The sequence below is a fragment of the Mustela nivalis genome (assembly GCF_964662115.1).
Source record: "Mustela nivalis genome assembly, chromosome: 7".
Lineage (NCBI taxonomy): Eukaryota > Metazoa > Chordata > Mammalia > Carnivora > Mustelidae > Mustela > Mustela nivalis.
In genome coordinates, this window is record NC_139026.1 from 99687947 (window position 1) to 99702685 (window position 14739).

The window sequence follows — 14739 nt, forward strand, 5'->3', positions numbered from 1 at the left end:
GTTCACTTCCATCCCGGTTCAGTTTAAATGCTCTGATTTTTCACTCCCACCTCTTGTCAATAAACTTCCTTGCTGCTTTGACCTTCTCTAGGACCACCTGAAAACCAAACATTATCAGCACAACCCCTTGAGTGTATCCAATGACCATGTTTTATTTTTTTTCTGTACCTGCACTTATGCAGCTAATATATATTTGAAAGCTTCTATGCCAGGCATTGTTCCAAATTTTTGCTCAAAAAAACTCATTTTATATATGAGGTTAGTATTATTAGTAATATTTTACAGATAAATAAACTGAGGCACAAAAGAAGAAGCAGCTTCCCAAGGTCACATAGCAAGTAAGAGGCAGAGCTAGGATTCAAGCCCAGGCAGTCTGGAGTTGTACAGAATCTGCTCTTAGTTCATCATATTTAGCATAAAATATACAAACACCATTTTACAGATGTTCTCTCAGTGTCCCACTAATAAATCTGGAAGGAGGTATATGTCCCCATTCTTTCCTTCACCCCTCCATTTTTCCGATGAGAATAATCTCACTATTTATTTCTGGATTGGCATTCCCTTCCCCCCATCTCCTCAGAAATCTTACTCTATTTATCATACTTTCTCTCTTCTGCATCTAGACCCTAACATTATGATTTCTGGGAAATTTCCTCTTCTTTCCAAACATCTTTTTTTACTTATTTTGCTTTTATATTTTTAGCAGCCAAGAGATATTTTTTGGTACTGTTACTTCTTTCTTAGTTTTACCTTTTCCTTATTTAAGGTACACAAAAACTTTCCTTGTCTCTCAAAGGACATTAGTTATAATATTTTGAAGATTACTTTGTTTTCTCCATAATTATCTCTGTGTCATCCATGATCTTTTCATCTCTTTATTTTGATCTGCCTTTCATGATGGAGGTTTCTAAAGCATGTTGTTTGCTCTTGGGCTATAGACTCATTTTCAATGTGCCGATGACTTAATGGAATCACTTTTGGGGGGAAGAGCTTTCTAAAGCTGACTTCTTTGTAGGGCAATCTGAACTTTCTTTCTGGGGACTCCAAAATATATTGGGTTGGTTCAAGTTCGACATCTGTTATGAGTTGAAGTATAGTCCCCTAAAATTCATATGTTGGAGTCCTAACCCTCATTTCTTTGAAATGTGAATTTAATTAGAAATAGGGTTGTTCCAAATGTAATTAAGATAAGGTCTTGCTGGAGTAGGGTGGGTCCCTAATCCAGTGTGACTGGTGTCCTTACAAAAAGGGAAATTTGGACACGGTCATACAGTGATTCATGCACATACACATGCACACGCACACACTCACATATAGAGAATATCATGTGAAGATTAAGGCAGAGATTGAGATCATGCATTAGAAGCCAAGGAATGCCAAACATTATAGGCAAAACCCTAAAAGTTAGAAGAGAGGAGTTGAACAGATTTTCCCTCACAGCTCTCCAAGAAACCAACACTGCTGACACTTCGATCTTGGACTTTCTAGCCTCCAGAACTCTGAGACAATAAGAAGCCATCCAGTCTGTTGTGTTGTCAAGCAGCCCTAGGAAATGAATACAACAACTCTTAAGTGCCCTCCAGAAGAGTGTTTCTAGCTTCGGACAAGATGAAGGGTGCCCACTCTTCAGTATGTAAACGTCCACTTAATTCCTTTGTTTTTAGTCCTGTACTTCACCACCTGCACACTCAAACACACACACACACACACACACACACACACACACACACACCCTCCTATTGTATCAGGTGTCCTGGGCCTTTTCGGTTTAATTCCTTCATAAAAAAATGTCCTCTGGATTGCTGTGTGAAAGGATGCTTCTGGCCATGCTGACTGGGCAATAGATCAGCAACCCCAGGTGCTCCATAAACAGATCTTCAAAACCCCACTCTTTTCTTCCTGTGCCTACCATCTACTTCCTGTGGCACATGGTGTCTCTAAGATCTGAAGCTCTATGGAGGGCCTTGAGATAGTTTGGGGTACTGAAACTTCAACCATGTTGCATGAGCATAGTTTCTAAATTTACATGTTCCGTAAATGACTTCTTATCTCTATCTGCTTTCTGGCTTCCAAAAGTATATTACACACTGAATTCTACTCCTGAAACCAATATTGTACTATATGCTAACTAACTAAAATTTAAATAAAATTTTTTAAAAGTGTATTACATTTTCATTTTCATCACTATAATACATAACCTATCTTAATCCCCTTATTTTCATGTTAGTTGGTTTTGGTAAGCAGTGGAGATAAGCATGTGTGAACAATTCATCTCCCTTCAACAAAACTCCATTGGCATTTTGTCTAATTTTATTGAGATATAACTGGCATACATCACTGCATAAGTTTCAGGTGTACAGCATGGCGACCTGACATATATATGGGGAAATGACCACCACAGTAAATCTCACTGACATTCATCATCTCATATAGATGTATGAGATCCTCACCTCTCTCTCATTACTCCAGTAAAAGTGCCCATATAATGTTCCTTAAGACTTCAATGAATGACATCCAGTAAACACTATTCGGTTGATTTCTCATTAACACTCGTCAGATGACCATCCCGTGTTTCTTGTTGCAGACATTCTCATTCTCGCAACATGCCTTCTACATCCATGGCTGTGTTGTGTCAGGCTCCTTTTGTGACCAAATCTCCTCTGCCTGAACTCTAAATGTCGGGTTTCCCCAGGGATCTCTCTGAGGCATATTTCTCTTCACTGCTACTCTCTGTATGGTGATGCATTCTACACCCATGGCTCCCCTACTATCTGTTCTCTTAGGATTCTTAGATGTACTTTTCCAGCTCAGACTGAGTCTGGGACCCACTGACCCATATGTCCAACTACCTATTTGACACCTACTGCCTGAATTCTTATAAGCACTTCGAACTAAATATATGAGTAATAAAAGGAAAGGTAACATACCAGGACCATGATGTGACCGAAAAGCTGGAGTGTGTGAAGAATATAGTCACAGTAATGATCACAAGTGTAGAGGAAACTCAAAGTCTTGTTGTCAAGGAAGACAATGGAAGGAACGTTAAAAGGATGGATTTCTAAAACAGGCTATTATTAATACCTAGTAAGGATCAACACTTGGGGACTGGTATTAGCTGAAATAAATTTGGAAAGAAGAGTGGGGTTTCAGCAAAACTGTGATGTGCTAGCATAGAGGCATTTAGTGAAGGTCTTTGGGTAGCAGACAGGTTAAGCGATGGCATGTGGGATGGAGCAAGTTACTAGCCTTTTCCTGTATTCACAGTTGGCCCTGTTGTTGGTCCTGGTATAGATTTAATTATGATTATGCTATTCATGTGTAAAATATTTATTATTTTCAAATCATTCAATGTTACCAAGTAGCTCTCAAGTTCCATCCTTGTGGGGGTACAGACAGCACTCAATGTGATTATATGCCCTTTAGTCCATAGTTCAGCTCCATCAGCTAGATCCCCACAACTCATGAATAAAAGTCCCTACCTCACTAGGAGGGGTGAAGATGCAGAGCAATGGCACTGAGAGCTGTAACCTCTATGGTATCTGAGCACATGTTTCTTGTTTTTCTTGGAATTTGTAGTTTTCCTCACTGGTGAAGAGGGGAAAACGGTCCATAAAAATGTGAGTAACTGGTGCCAGCATTACTTTCCCACCTGTGTTGATGTGATGGAATGAACCCCACTGGTTTGTCATGATCAACTTGCCTTCTCTTTTGCAAGAAGTCTCACGCCAGGGCTAATAGGTTGAGCCTCTTGTTTCTTTCCCCCATAGCTCTGACCCCAAAAGGGTGTACTGGGCTCATCCAGAGCCACCAGTCAGAAGATACTGCTCTGTAATTCTGTCATTTTGATGGTTCTTCTGTTTTTGTTTCAAATGCCTCATTTTGGAACTAGTTTTTGAGATTGTTTCTCTTTATTTGACATGGACATTCAGTTTCATGGGACAGAGCAGGTCCTGCCTTTTCCCAAGAACTGGTCTTTCTCCTGTGGCTTTTCTCCTACCACATCGCCCCAAGGCTAGCCAGCAAGTTCAGCTTGATTATATTTCTCTTTGGAGCTGTCACTGTCCACCCTCAAGCTTATTTTGAAAAATCAAATTGATTTTATGTTCCCAATTTAAAGATGAGAAAACTGACACTCAGACTAGTTCAGTTCTTTCAGCACAGGCATAAAGCTAGCTGAATGAGATACTGTCTATAAAATGCCTAGCACACAAATTATACTTCTTACTCCTTCTCATCACCACATGGCCGTAGCCCACTCCTTCATCCAGCTTATTCCAGTAGGCTTTTAATTGGCACCCCCCATGGTTTATTATTCATTCTCACATAACATCTCAGGTGATGGTTGTTTTTAAATTTTAATTCAATTAGCCAACATATAGTACATCAGTTGATATTTGTAAAGCATAGATTTGATTGTGTCATCCTGTAGCTCCAGTCCTCCAGTGGTTTCCTGTCTCACTGAGAATCAAGACCAAAGTCCTGACTGTGCCCTAGAAAGATCTAGCTGATCTGGCCCTTTTACCTCTCTCACTTATCTGAAACCTTTTCCCTTTTCTCACCTGCCCCTGCCACATTGGCTCTCCTGCTGTTCACAGATCCCACCATGCCGGAAACTGCCTCAAGGCCTTTGCACTACTCTCCTGAACCTACACAGCCCCCACCCCACCCCAGGTAGTCGCCTTGCTAGCTCCCTTACCTCCTTGAGTTCCTCAGGTCACCTTGCAGCTTGCTTAATCCTAACCTTCCCATGACTCCTCGAACTGCCTGACCTCCTCCCTATTGCATCTGTCTCCACAATACTTTTCACCATTTGATATAATCCATGTTTTGTTTCTTGTCTCTCTCCTCAACACACACACACACACCAATGTAAGCTCTCATAGCAGGGATTTGTGTCTGTTTGGTTCTCTGCTCTATTCCCAGTGAATAGAAGACTGCCCGGATACCTATTCCACATTGAATGCTCCATAAATATTTGTTGAATTAATAATGAAAACTCTTTTACATGGTAATTTCACCTGGAATTTGCTTCTGGTGTTTGACCACGGTACAGTTTCTATTTGTGTTAGCTGGGACAGGAACCCCTTTCTTCTGATGTCACATGTCAGTGACCTTCTTACTCATCCAAAATAGTGTGGGTGAGAAGATAGAGACAGAATAAATTATAACAGCAGAAATAAATAAATAGGCAAAAAAAAAAAAAAAAGCACTCCAGTAGAAGAGCTAATACTTTTTCCTCGAACGTGCACTGAAAATACGAAGGATGCGTTGTGACTGCTAAAATATGTTCCATCCCCTCCCATGCTATCTTCTAAAGTAGCATGGAGGCCAGTGATGCAAATAATGAGTCAGGTGTTGTTATCCGAGAATGAGTGTTACATGCTTCAAAGTGCATGAATGTGTACGTGCTAAGCGTATTTGAAGGAAGGCATTTCTTAAATCAACAGAAGCTATCACGGTGGAAAAGTTTTAACTTCTTTTCTTAAAAAGAACTATTGAGCGTTTCCCTGGTATGGGCTGAAGGGCACTAAATATACATTCTTATCGTAGCGCCCCCCCCCGCCCCAAATGGAAATAACTCCCAAATCCCCTCTCCTTAATTTTGAAGACTAGATCATTCCCATGAAGATGGTCACGTTAGAATTTCCCCTAAAGACACCTACTTGCAGCTTAAAAGAAGTATTTTTGGCCACAGGCCTTGTGTAATTTTGGTTTACGGGCTGTGGGAGACAGTTGCGAACCTCCTCCCCTGTCACAACATGCAGAGCATGCGGAGGCCACTGGATTGGAATCAGTGTCATCACACTACCTGGAGGAGCTTTGCAGGATTAGTCCGCCCCCGTGCACCTTTGTTTTCCCATCTGTAAACCACTATTCCTGCCTCCTCCTCATATGCTGGTTGTGAGGATGAGGGAGATGATGTGTGTAAAGTTCCTGGCACAGAGCCTGGAAATAGCAGGTGCTTGAGAAATGTTAATTTCCTCTCAGCTCTAGATGTCCCAAACTGGGAGGCCCTGGCTCAGGCTCGTTCATCTCATCACCTAATCCATGTTCAATATGTTACCCCTCCCTCACAGATAATAGAACACATGCTTCCTGAAACATGTTCTGTGCCAAAACAAGTGACAAAATTGATAGTAACATGACATCTAAAATGCATCATAGAAGTTTTAAAGCATAAAAGACGTAAGGAGCCAACTGACAGCTTCACCTCAGTAAACCCAGATTGGAGTAAAATAGATTCTCTAAATGCTGTTAAGAGATTATTAAACTGGGGCACCTGGTTAGGCGTCCGACTCTTGGTTTCAGCATAGGTCATGATCCCAGGGTAGTGAGATTGAGCCCTGTGTCTGGCTTCAACCTCAGAGGGAAATCTGCTCCCTCTCCCTCTGCCCCATGACCCTGCTTATTCCCTCCCCCCCTTAAATAAATGAATCTTTAAAAAACTAAAATAAAATAGAAAGCATATGTGACAGATAGTGTTCAGTGCCCTGCTGTTATCTTTCCAGCACCTATGATTCCTATGCATTCCTACTGCCAGCAGCTGCAGCTCTCTGCATGAAATCTGCCTTTGCTGTAGCCTCACACTTGACTTGAGGGCAGAAGAGGTCAGAAATGCTGGGGAGATACAACCCCTATGAACAGCCATGAATGAAAGATAGACGAGAGTTGGAGAACAAATACTTCAGCTTCCTCACCCCTTAGCGCTACAGTAGCTTCAAGACTGTCTTGAAGTATTCCCAGAGAATTGAACCTCATTTTCCATGGAGGTAAGCTGTTAACATGTCTTCATTTGGCTTCCTTCCTGTCTCCTCTCACTTACCCATTTCCTTACTGATCCTGCCTGGAATTATTTGCAAAATAAAGTACAATACACCATGTCTTCTATTGGAGTCTGCTTCTGGGAGAATCCAACCTTAGAGTGTTGATGCCTGAGTAGCCTCAGGAAGTAAGCCCTCTAAGTGAAATTCTTGAATTGGATCACTCACTGGCCAACTGACAGGACACAGCTGACTTGTGGAGTAGAGTCCCTGACATGAGATAGGCTCAAGAAGATTAGGAATCTACCTGCATTGGGATGCATTGGGATGGGGTACAAATGGAAGGCGGTGTACACACTTCTACAATAGTCTAGCCTTTGAAAGACATGGGAGTGAAGGTAAATTCAATCACTACAAAGTTGGTAAGCTGCTGTTATTAGCCAAAAGATCACTGAACTACTAAATCCTATTTTGAATTTTTTGAGGAACTTCCATACTGTTTTGAATAGTGGCTGCACCAGTTTGCATTCCCACCAACAATGCATGAGCATTCCTTTTTTGCCACATCCTGACCAACACTTGTTATCTCTTGTCTTTTTGATTCTAGCCATTTTGATAGGTATAAGATGATATAACCCCAAAAGAGCAAGATCAGGCAAGCAGATCTTTAATGTCACTGCCACAAAGGAAAAATCTCATCCCCCATGCAATCTCCAGACCTGAGCTAATTCTTCAACACAGAGCATTCAATTGAAGAACAGGCCAGTTCCCCTTGAAAAAGGACCCTGCAATTTCATAGGAAGTATATGCAATAGTGATTCTTCCAGTTATTTCCCAGGGTGACCCAAAGCTACTTATCATTAACTACCACTGAGGACAGACGAATGTTTATCAATGAAATGTTTTGAGAGTTGTCAGATAATGGATATCAACTGTTGTCAATAGAAGAATGCCATTACAGCCCTCACTTAGTAGGGGCACATATAGAGGTCAGGTGATTAGGGGAGTTTGGGTCCAAGTTTATCTCACAGTAGATCAAATCCACTGTGTACATATGCCTACTCTGTGGTCAGGTTCTCAGATCCTGAAATAAGATACACTTGCCACCTGGCAGACAGCTCACCAGGTTCTGGATCTTTGGAGTCCAATCAGTTATGATAGTAAAGGCCAAGCGGAAGCCCCTGAAACTCTTCCCCATCCCAACAAGGTAGAAAGTTAAAAGCAATGCAACATCCTAGGTTGGCCCCAGTGACTTAAATGATGCAAGCGTTTCCATTATTTTCCCAGACTGCACCACAGCAGCCCCTGCAAAAACCATATCTGGCAATTGAAATCTTTACCAACACCACAGGGACTCAATCATCTGGAATGCCTGCATTCATAGTCTTCCTCCAGGGCTATGTTAACTCTCCTGGTCTCTTTCATGTCATGGTCCAGACGACCACCTTGATCACCTTAGACATTGATTATCTTGATATTCCAAAAATCAACATGCTGGTCTACATTTTTTTTAAAAGATTTTATTTATTTATTTGACGCAGAGAGAGAGATCACAGGTAGACAGAGAGAGAGAGAGGAAGCAGGCTCCCCACTGAGCAGAGAGCCTGATGCGGGGCTCAATCCCAAGACCCTGAGATCATGACCTGAGTCGAAGGCAGAGGCTTAGTTCACTGAGCCACCCAGGCACCCCAACATGCTGGTCAACTTTAATAATGATGTAGTCGATCAGACTGCTAACAGGAAACTGCAGGTACCCTGCATGACTTCACAAGTAAAATACATGTGAAACAGAGTAGGTAGGTGTTCAACTCTACAGAGATTCAGAGGTCCACTACTTCAGTAAGATTTTAGGGGCACATAGTTCTGGGTCACTCTAGGACACCCCTAAGTTAAAGGACTTTATTGCACCCTGTACCTCCTACTTCCTGTCGTTGAGAAAGAGATTCCATATCTCCATGTGCGGTAAGTCTTTTAAATTTGGAGATAGCCTAGACACACTTGGGAATATTGCTTTTACTAGATGACCGCTACTAGTTCCACTAACTTCCTGATGTCTTTTTTTTTTTTTCTTTTTGTAAGTTGTAGCCAGCTGCTAACTTGAGGAATCAATGACAAAACCAAGTGCACAGATTAACGTAGAGAAGGAGTCGGTCTAAGTAGTGCAGAAGTGGATTGTAGGTGAGACGCTTGCCCTTAGCAGTCATCCCTTTGCGGGCTGAGAGCTCGCCACTGCAAGGACCTTGACTGTCCTTGGGCTCTCTCTGGTGGCAGGCAGTAGGACCTGCAAGTCGCTGTGCCTATGAACCCTGGACCAATGACAGGACAGGCTGTGCTTGAATATCCTAGCTCTTCACCTCTTAGGTAGAGCAACACTTAGGCATAGTCTACACTGTGTCGCAGAGGGAGTCTAGGTTGCCCCCAAGGCAAACATGCTCACGTGTGTATCTTGATTTGCTTTTTTCCTCTTGCCTACCTTATTCCCCACTCCATTCACAGAGTCCCTGAGACCATCTCATAAGCAACATGCACTCAAATCTTTATCTACTTTCTGGGTTTTCTTTTAGGGAAAACTAACCTGAAACAACACCTGGAATTTGGACTGACTCTAATGTTTTTGCTTAAGTGATTTAATTAATTTCCCTGTTTTCATCAATCTATTTGAGCCTGTTATCTTTCATTGGAAACTAAAAAGTTTCTGCCTCTTGCAGAGGCTCCAGTCAAGTAGTTTTATGCTTGTTTTTTTAAAGAACATGCTTTGTTTGCACAATTCTGGAGACCAGCATTATTTCTCTTAACCATTACTCATTATGGTACAGATTTTCTACAACATACATTCCTCAAACCCGGGAATTGTGGCACTGCTGTATTTGTAACTTTCACGACTCTTTAAACAGGATCCATGCCCTCTTTTTTATTTTATTTTATTTATTTGACAGAGAGAGAGATCACAAGTAGGCAGAGAGGCAGAGAGAGAGAGGAGGAAGCAGGCTCCTTGCTGAGCAGAGAGCCCGACGCGGGGTTTGATCCCAGGACTCTGGGATTATAACCTAAGCTGAAGGCAGAGGCCTTAACCCACTGAGCCACCCAGGCGCCCCTCCATGTCCCCTATTGACTCATTTTCTAAAAATGTCCTATTTTTCTGCTCTGCCTTTTAAGAATTGTTATCCCCCAGGTTCTTGTCTTTTATTTGCTCATATCCTCATTATAAATTTTAAATTTATATTTTAAAATATTAAAAACTACCTCATTTATCTCTCTCACACTCCATGGTTTCAACTTTTGCCTGCTTACTTCTCACCCCTGTTTATCTTCTGAGCTTCACACTAAATGCCGACAAGACAACCTGTGGGCTAAATCTCAGTAACCTAAATTAACCTAACCCCAAAACTACTCACTCACTATTCCCATCCCTCCCCTACCAAAACCTGTTAACTTGTTGCTTCTAAAGAAGTGATTTTGCCAACCACGGAAGCCCCAGCAGTAGAAAACTCCTCTCTCCCCTTCTCTTTCTCCCTTACTGCCCTCCCTTCCTTAATCAACCCCTTCTCTCCTTCTTTCGCCACCATCCATTCAACAGCGGAACATGATTTTTGGCTTGTTAGCAAAATTACATCCATAAAATCAGAGGAAAGGCAGAGGAGCCAAACGAAATAGTTTGTCCTAATTAGTCATTAGGAATAGAGATGTAAATTAAGTCTGACCATTTAGGACTAATGAGAATCAAGTCAGAAGTTAAAATACCTAGAAGAGTTTTGTATCTCAAGTAGCTTCCCCTCTGTCGTTTGTCAAATGTAATTAGTCAAATTATGTTAATTTTAACACTTAAATTTCTAATTTCTCCTGACTTCCTCCCCTCTTTTTTGGCCATTTACGGTGGTTATGTGAGGGCTTATTCAGTCCTGCTGAGGTTCCTAAAGCCTAAGCACCCCAATCCCTGTTTCCCAGCTTCTACACTGTTGCTTGAATCCTGGTTCCTAAAAACCTAAATTGGATTCTGTTTCTTCTATTTAAATCCTTCTTGGTTGTGGATGTCTTAAATATAATTATCTTGTTCATATCAAGCCTTTCATGACGTGATACCTATATTCCTCCCAATTTCAGTCCCAGCAGCTCCTATGAAACAGTTCTCCAGGCTTATCTGGTTTCTCTATATCAACTCAAGCTTCCCCTCCTCTTGGAAGCCTTCCTTGACTCCCCAAAGCTGACTTTGTGAAGTGCTCCCACTTCTGTCCCCATAACATTTTGTTCAGAACCATTATGGCAAACCCTCACTCTATTATATATTCCTATTTGATACTAAAGCCCTGAGGCAAGCACTGGGGTTTATTCAGCTTTGATTTCCTAAGGTTAAGCAAAGTGCCTGGTTTTAATAAATGCTTATTGAAAAAAAATAAATGGGTGAATGAGCAGTTCAGCATCACACATGATATAGCTTCTCTCCATAGGATTGAGAGTCTGTAGTGGAAATCCTGAATGTTTATTTGCTTTCTCAAATGACCCATAAAGATGCTCCAAAGGGTCCCAGAACCACTACCCTCCCCCCCGGGTATGGGAGAATAGGGCAGCTCCAGTCTTCTAATGGAGTCTGAATAATGAAAGGTCATCTATAGAGCAATGTAATACACTTCTTTGGAGCAAAGCCTTGTGGCATATTTTCAAAGACTTCGCAATGCATTATGTATTGTCAATAATATCCAGACTGCAGCAAAGAGGTTTGCATGCGACTAGAGCACAAGGTCACAGGAGAGTTTATGGTGCTTGTAACTGAACAGCATAAAGTCAATCTTAAGTTCAATGAAGGAAATACCACCACTGACAGCATCACTTTCCAATATGAGACAAATAAATTGCTTTTATGATTAGAGACATGTAACAGAAGTGTCCAATCTCTATTCACTTGCGGGAATGAGGACAGCTCTCATCTAACCCTACACTTCGGGGCCAAGCAGGTTATCATAAGACAACATGACACCATCACCACCTTCTTTCTATGGTCTGTCCCTGCAGTTAGTTCAACCAAAAAGCACGTGTGTACACGCACACAAAGAAGAGCTACGTGTTATTGTACCTCTGCCTGACCCAGGCACAGTGGTAGACTCTTAACAACCCAAGGTCTTCCTGTCTTTGAGCTCATACTAATTTTCACTATCTTCTCTTTCTCTAGGCAGCACTCTTTGTCAAGATCAAATATCAACTCTTATTTGAAGACATCCAGTCCATCTTATTTAAAATGAGTGACTCCTCCCTCCATACCCCCGTGGGCCTTTGAAGGAAAACCATATATCAAAGCTATTCTAATTGTTTGTTTACGTCTTCCATTTTTTTTCACCTGATGGTAAACTCCTTCAGGACAGAGAACAGGATGTGCTCTGTGTTATGTCTTGGTGCACAGCTGGATGCCGGGCACATCTAAAGTACTCAAGATATGTGGTTGAATGGATCAATCACGAGACTGCAACTCGGGCTTTCCCATTGTTCTTTTAAGAATACAACTTTAAGAGCAGATAAGTAATTCTGCTCAGACATCTATGTAACTATAATTCCAGCATCATTCAAATCTGGGGAGAGAAAATATAGCTTATATGATCTGTATGAGAGGTTAGAGCCTTACGTCCCCAATAGGAGTCCCCAGCCAGACTGACACACTGCCCTGCATACATCAGATGTGAATCCCTGGCATGATAACTTGATGTATGCAATCTAGAGGGCTCTTCCTCCTCTTCTATACATATCCAGCACCTACCCGTCTTACAAGATGCAGTTGAAATCTCACTTTTTCCATAAATTCTCCCAAGTCTGACCCTGATTTATCTCTTTCTTATCTGCACAGCTTCTGGATTTATGTTCTCTACAACACTCAGCACCTGTAAATCCTTTCCTATATAGTTCTTAATTATATTTTCCATCTTATTTCCCAAGCCCCCCTGAAAGATACAGGGCATTTCAGCATTTCCCTTTCATAGCATTCAGTGGACATGGATCATTTACATGGCAACTGTAAACAACTTTGTAAGGAACTGTTTAATTTCCTAAATCTGGCTAAATCTGGGAACCTTGATTGCAAATACGGTACCAGAATAAAATCAAATTTCTCAGAACTTAGTATGGAATAACAATGTTAAGGAAAAAAAAAAAAAAGTTAGGCCCTCAGCTACCTGACAAATTAGGGAAAAACATTTTCTTTCCTTAGGATCAAAATCATTTAAATCAGTACAAAATTTGGGGCTCCTGGGTAGCTTAGTTGGTTAAGCGAGTGCTTTCCACGCAGGTCATGATCCCGGGGTCCGGGCATCGAGTCCCATATCTGGCTCCCTCCTCAGCAGGGGAGTCTGCTTCTCCGTCTGACTTTCCCCCTCCTGTGCTCTCTCTGTCTCTTATTCTCTCCCTCTCAAATAAATAAATAAAATCTTTTTTTAAGTACAAAATTAATGTAAACCCTACACATTTATAGCAATTTATTTGATGATCCCTATCAAAGACGTTTATATTCAGAGACACTGAGAAATTAGAAATCTACCTATAAATAGCCATGTCACAGAAAAGCTTTACAAGTAAATGTCCACAACACACAGGCACAGCTCAACAAAAACTGTACCTCAGAATTCCTGTAACAGTTGAACAATATGCATTCTAATCTTGATATCTAACATATAATGCATTAGTAAAGGCATAAAAATGTATGGGATTTATAATACATGATACCACATAGCCCACTATACTGATTTATCAGAGCACTAACTTAAATAATTTACTTTGTCTTTCAAAGAGAAGGTGGAAAGCTCAGGAAGAACTGTAAGTGTTGGAGCTGGGTCTTATCAATCATAACAATTTGGGGAAAATACTTTGTTAGAAACAAACATAACTCATTTCCTGATTGTGTCCCAGGACCGGCATGTCTGTTGTTAGGTAAATGTGGATGATTTGCTCTATGTTTCTTTCTTATTAAGATGTATCAAGTGTTTGGAGATGTAACTTGGCAGTTCTGTTTAGTTGTGATTATGTGAGGTGTCTTTAGACTTCAGGAGGAGAAAGGAAAGAAATTGCATTTATTTATCACCCACTGGGACCCAGGGATCAAGCTTGTTATTTAAACCTTATTAACTCTTACACTGTCTTGTTGATAAGTCTGTGTACAATCAAGAATCAAGAGTATTTGCTTTGAGGTCATTCATATTTTTAGTAGTATAACGGGTAGTATGTGTCGTGGACAGTAGGATAGCTGACTCTACAGCGAGAGTACCTGATTCAAATCACAACTGAACAATTCACTGTTTATATGACTTCTCTGTGCCTGTTTCCTAAACAGTAAAACAATAACATTAAATAACATTAAATAACATTAAAACTTCTTCCTTTCAGTTTTGTTCCGAAGGCTAAAGTGAGTTTGATAATTTGTAAATCTCTTAGAATAAGGCTGTAGCAAGTGGAAGGGCTCTCTAAATCCAGCTGATTTTAAAATGAATTATGTAATGACTTATTTCCTGCTCAGGATGCAGTTGTTGTTTTTTTTTATAGATGCTCCTAGGCGGTCAGTCACAAAGTCATGATTGCAGAGTCACCGACTGAAAAGCTGAATTCACCTAAACTTTCATTCCTCATTAGATTTATTAAGTTAATACTTCAGAGACAGAGGGATGGTTAGGAGTTAACCACATGATATTATAAGTAAATGTAAGCAGTTTTATTTAGCAAACAATCATTTTCATAAGTTACAGGCACTGCTGGGTTAGCACGGTATCTCTCTGGGGTGGGGTGAGGGAAACTTTGATTTTTTTAGTGTTGGCAGATTTCTGTGTTGTAAATTCTCCCACAACCATGGAGCTAACTGTGTGTTAACAGTCCCACAATTCCTGGATATTTGATATTTGGTTCTCACAGGTTGTCATGAGCGAACCCCCACAGACCGCTGGGAGAGGTGAATTATCTACCTTTATTCTTCTTCTGACCAGAATCCCTCCAGTGACAGGGGCAGAGCATT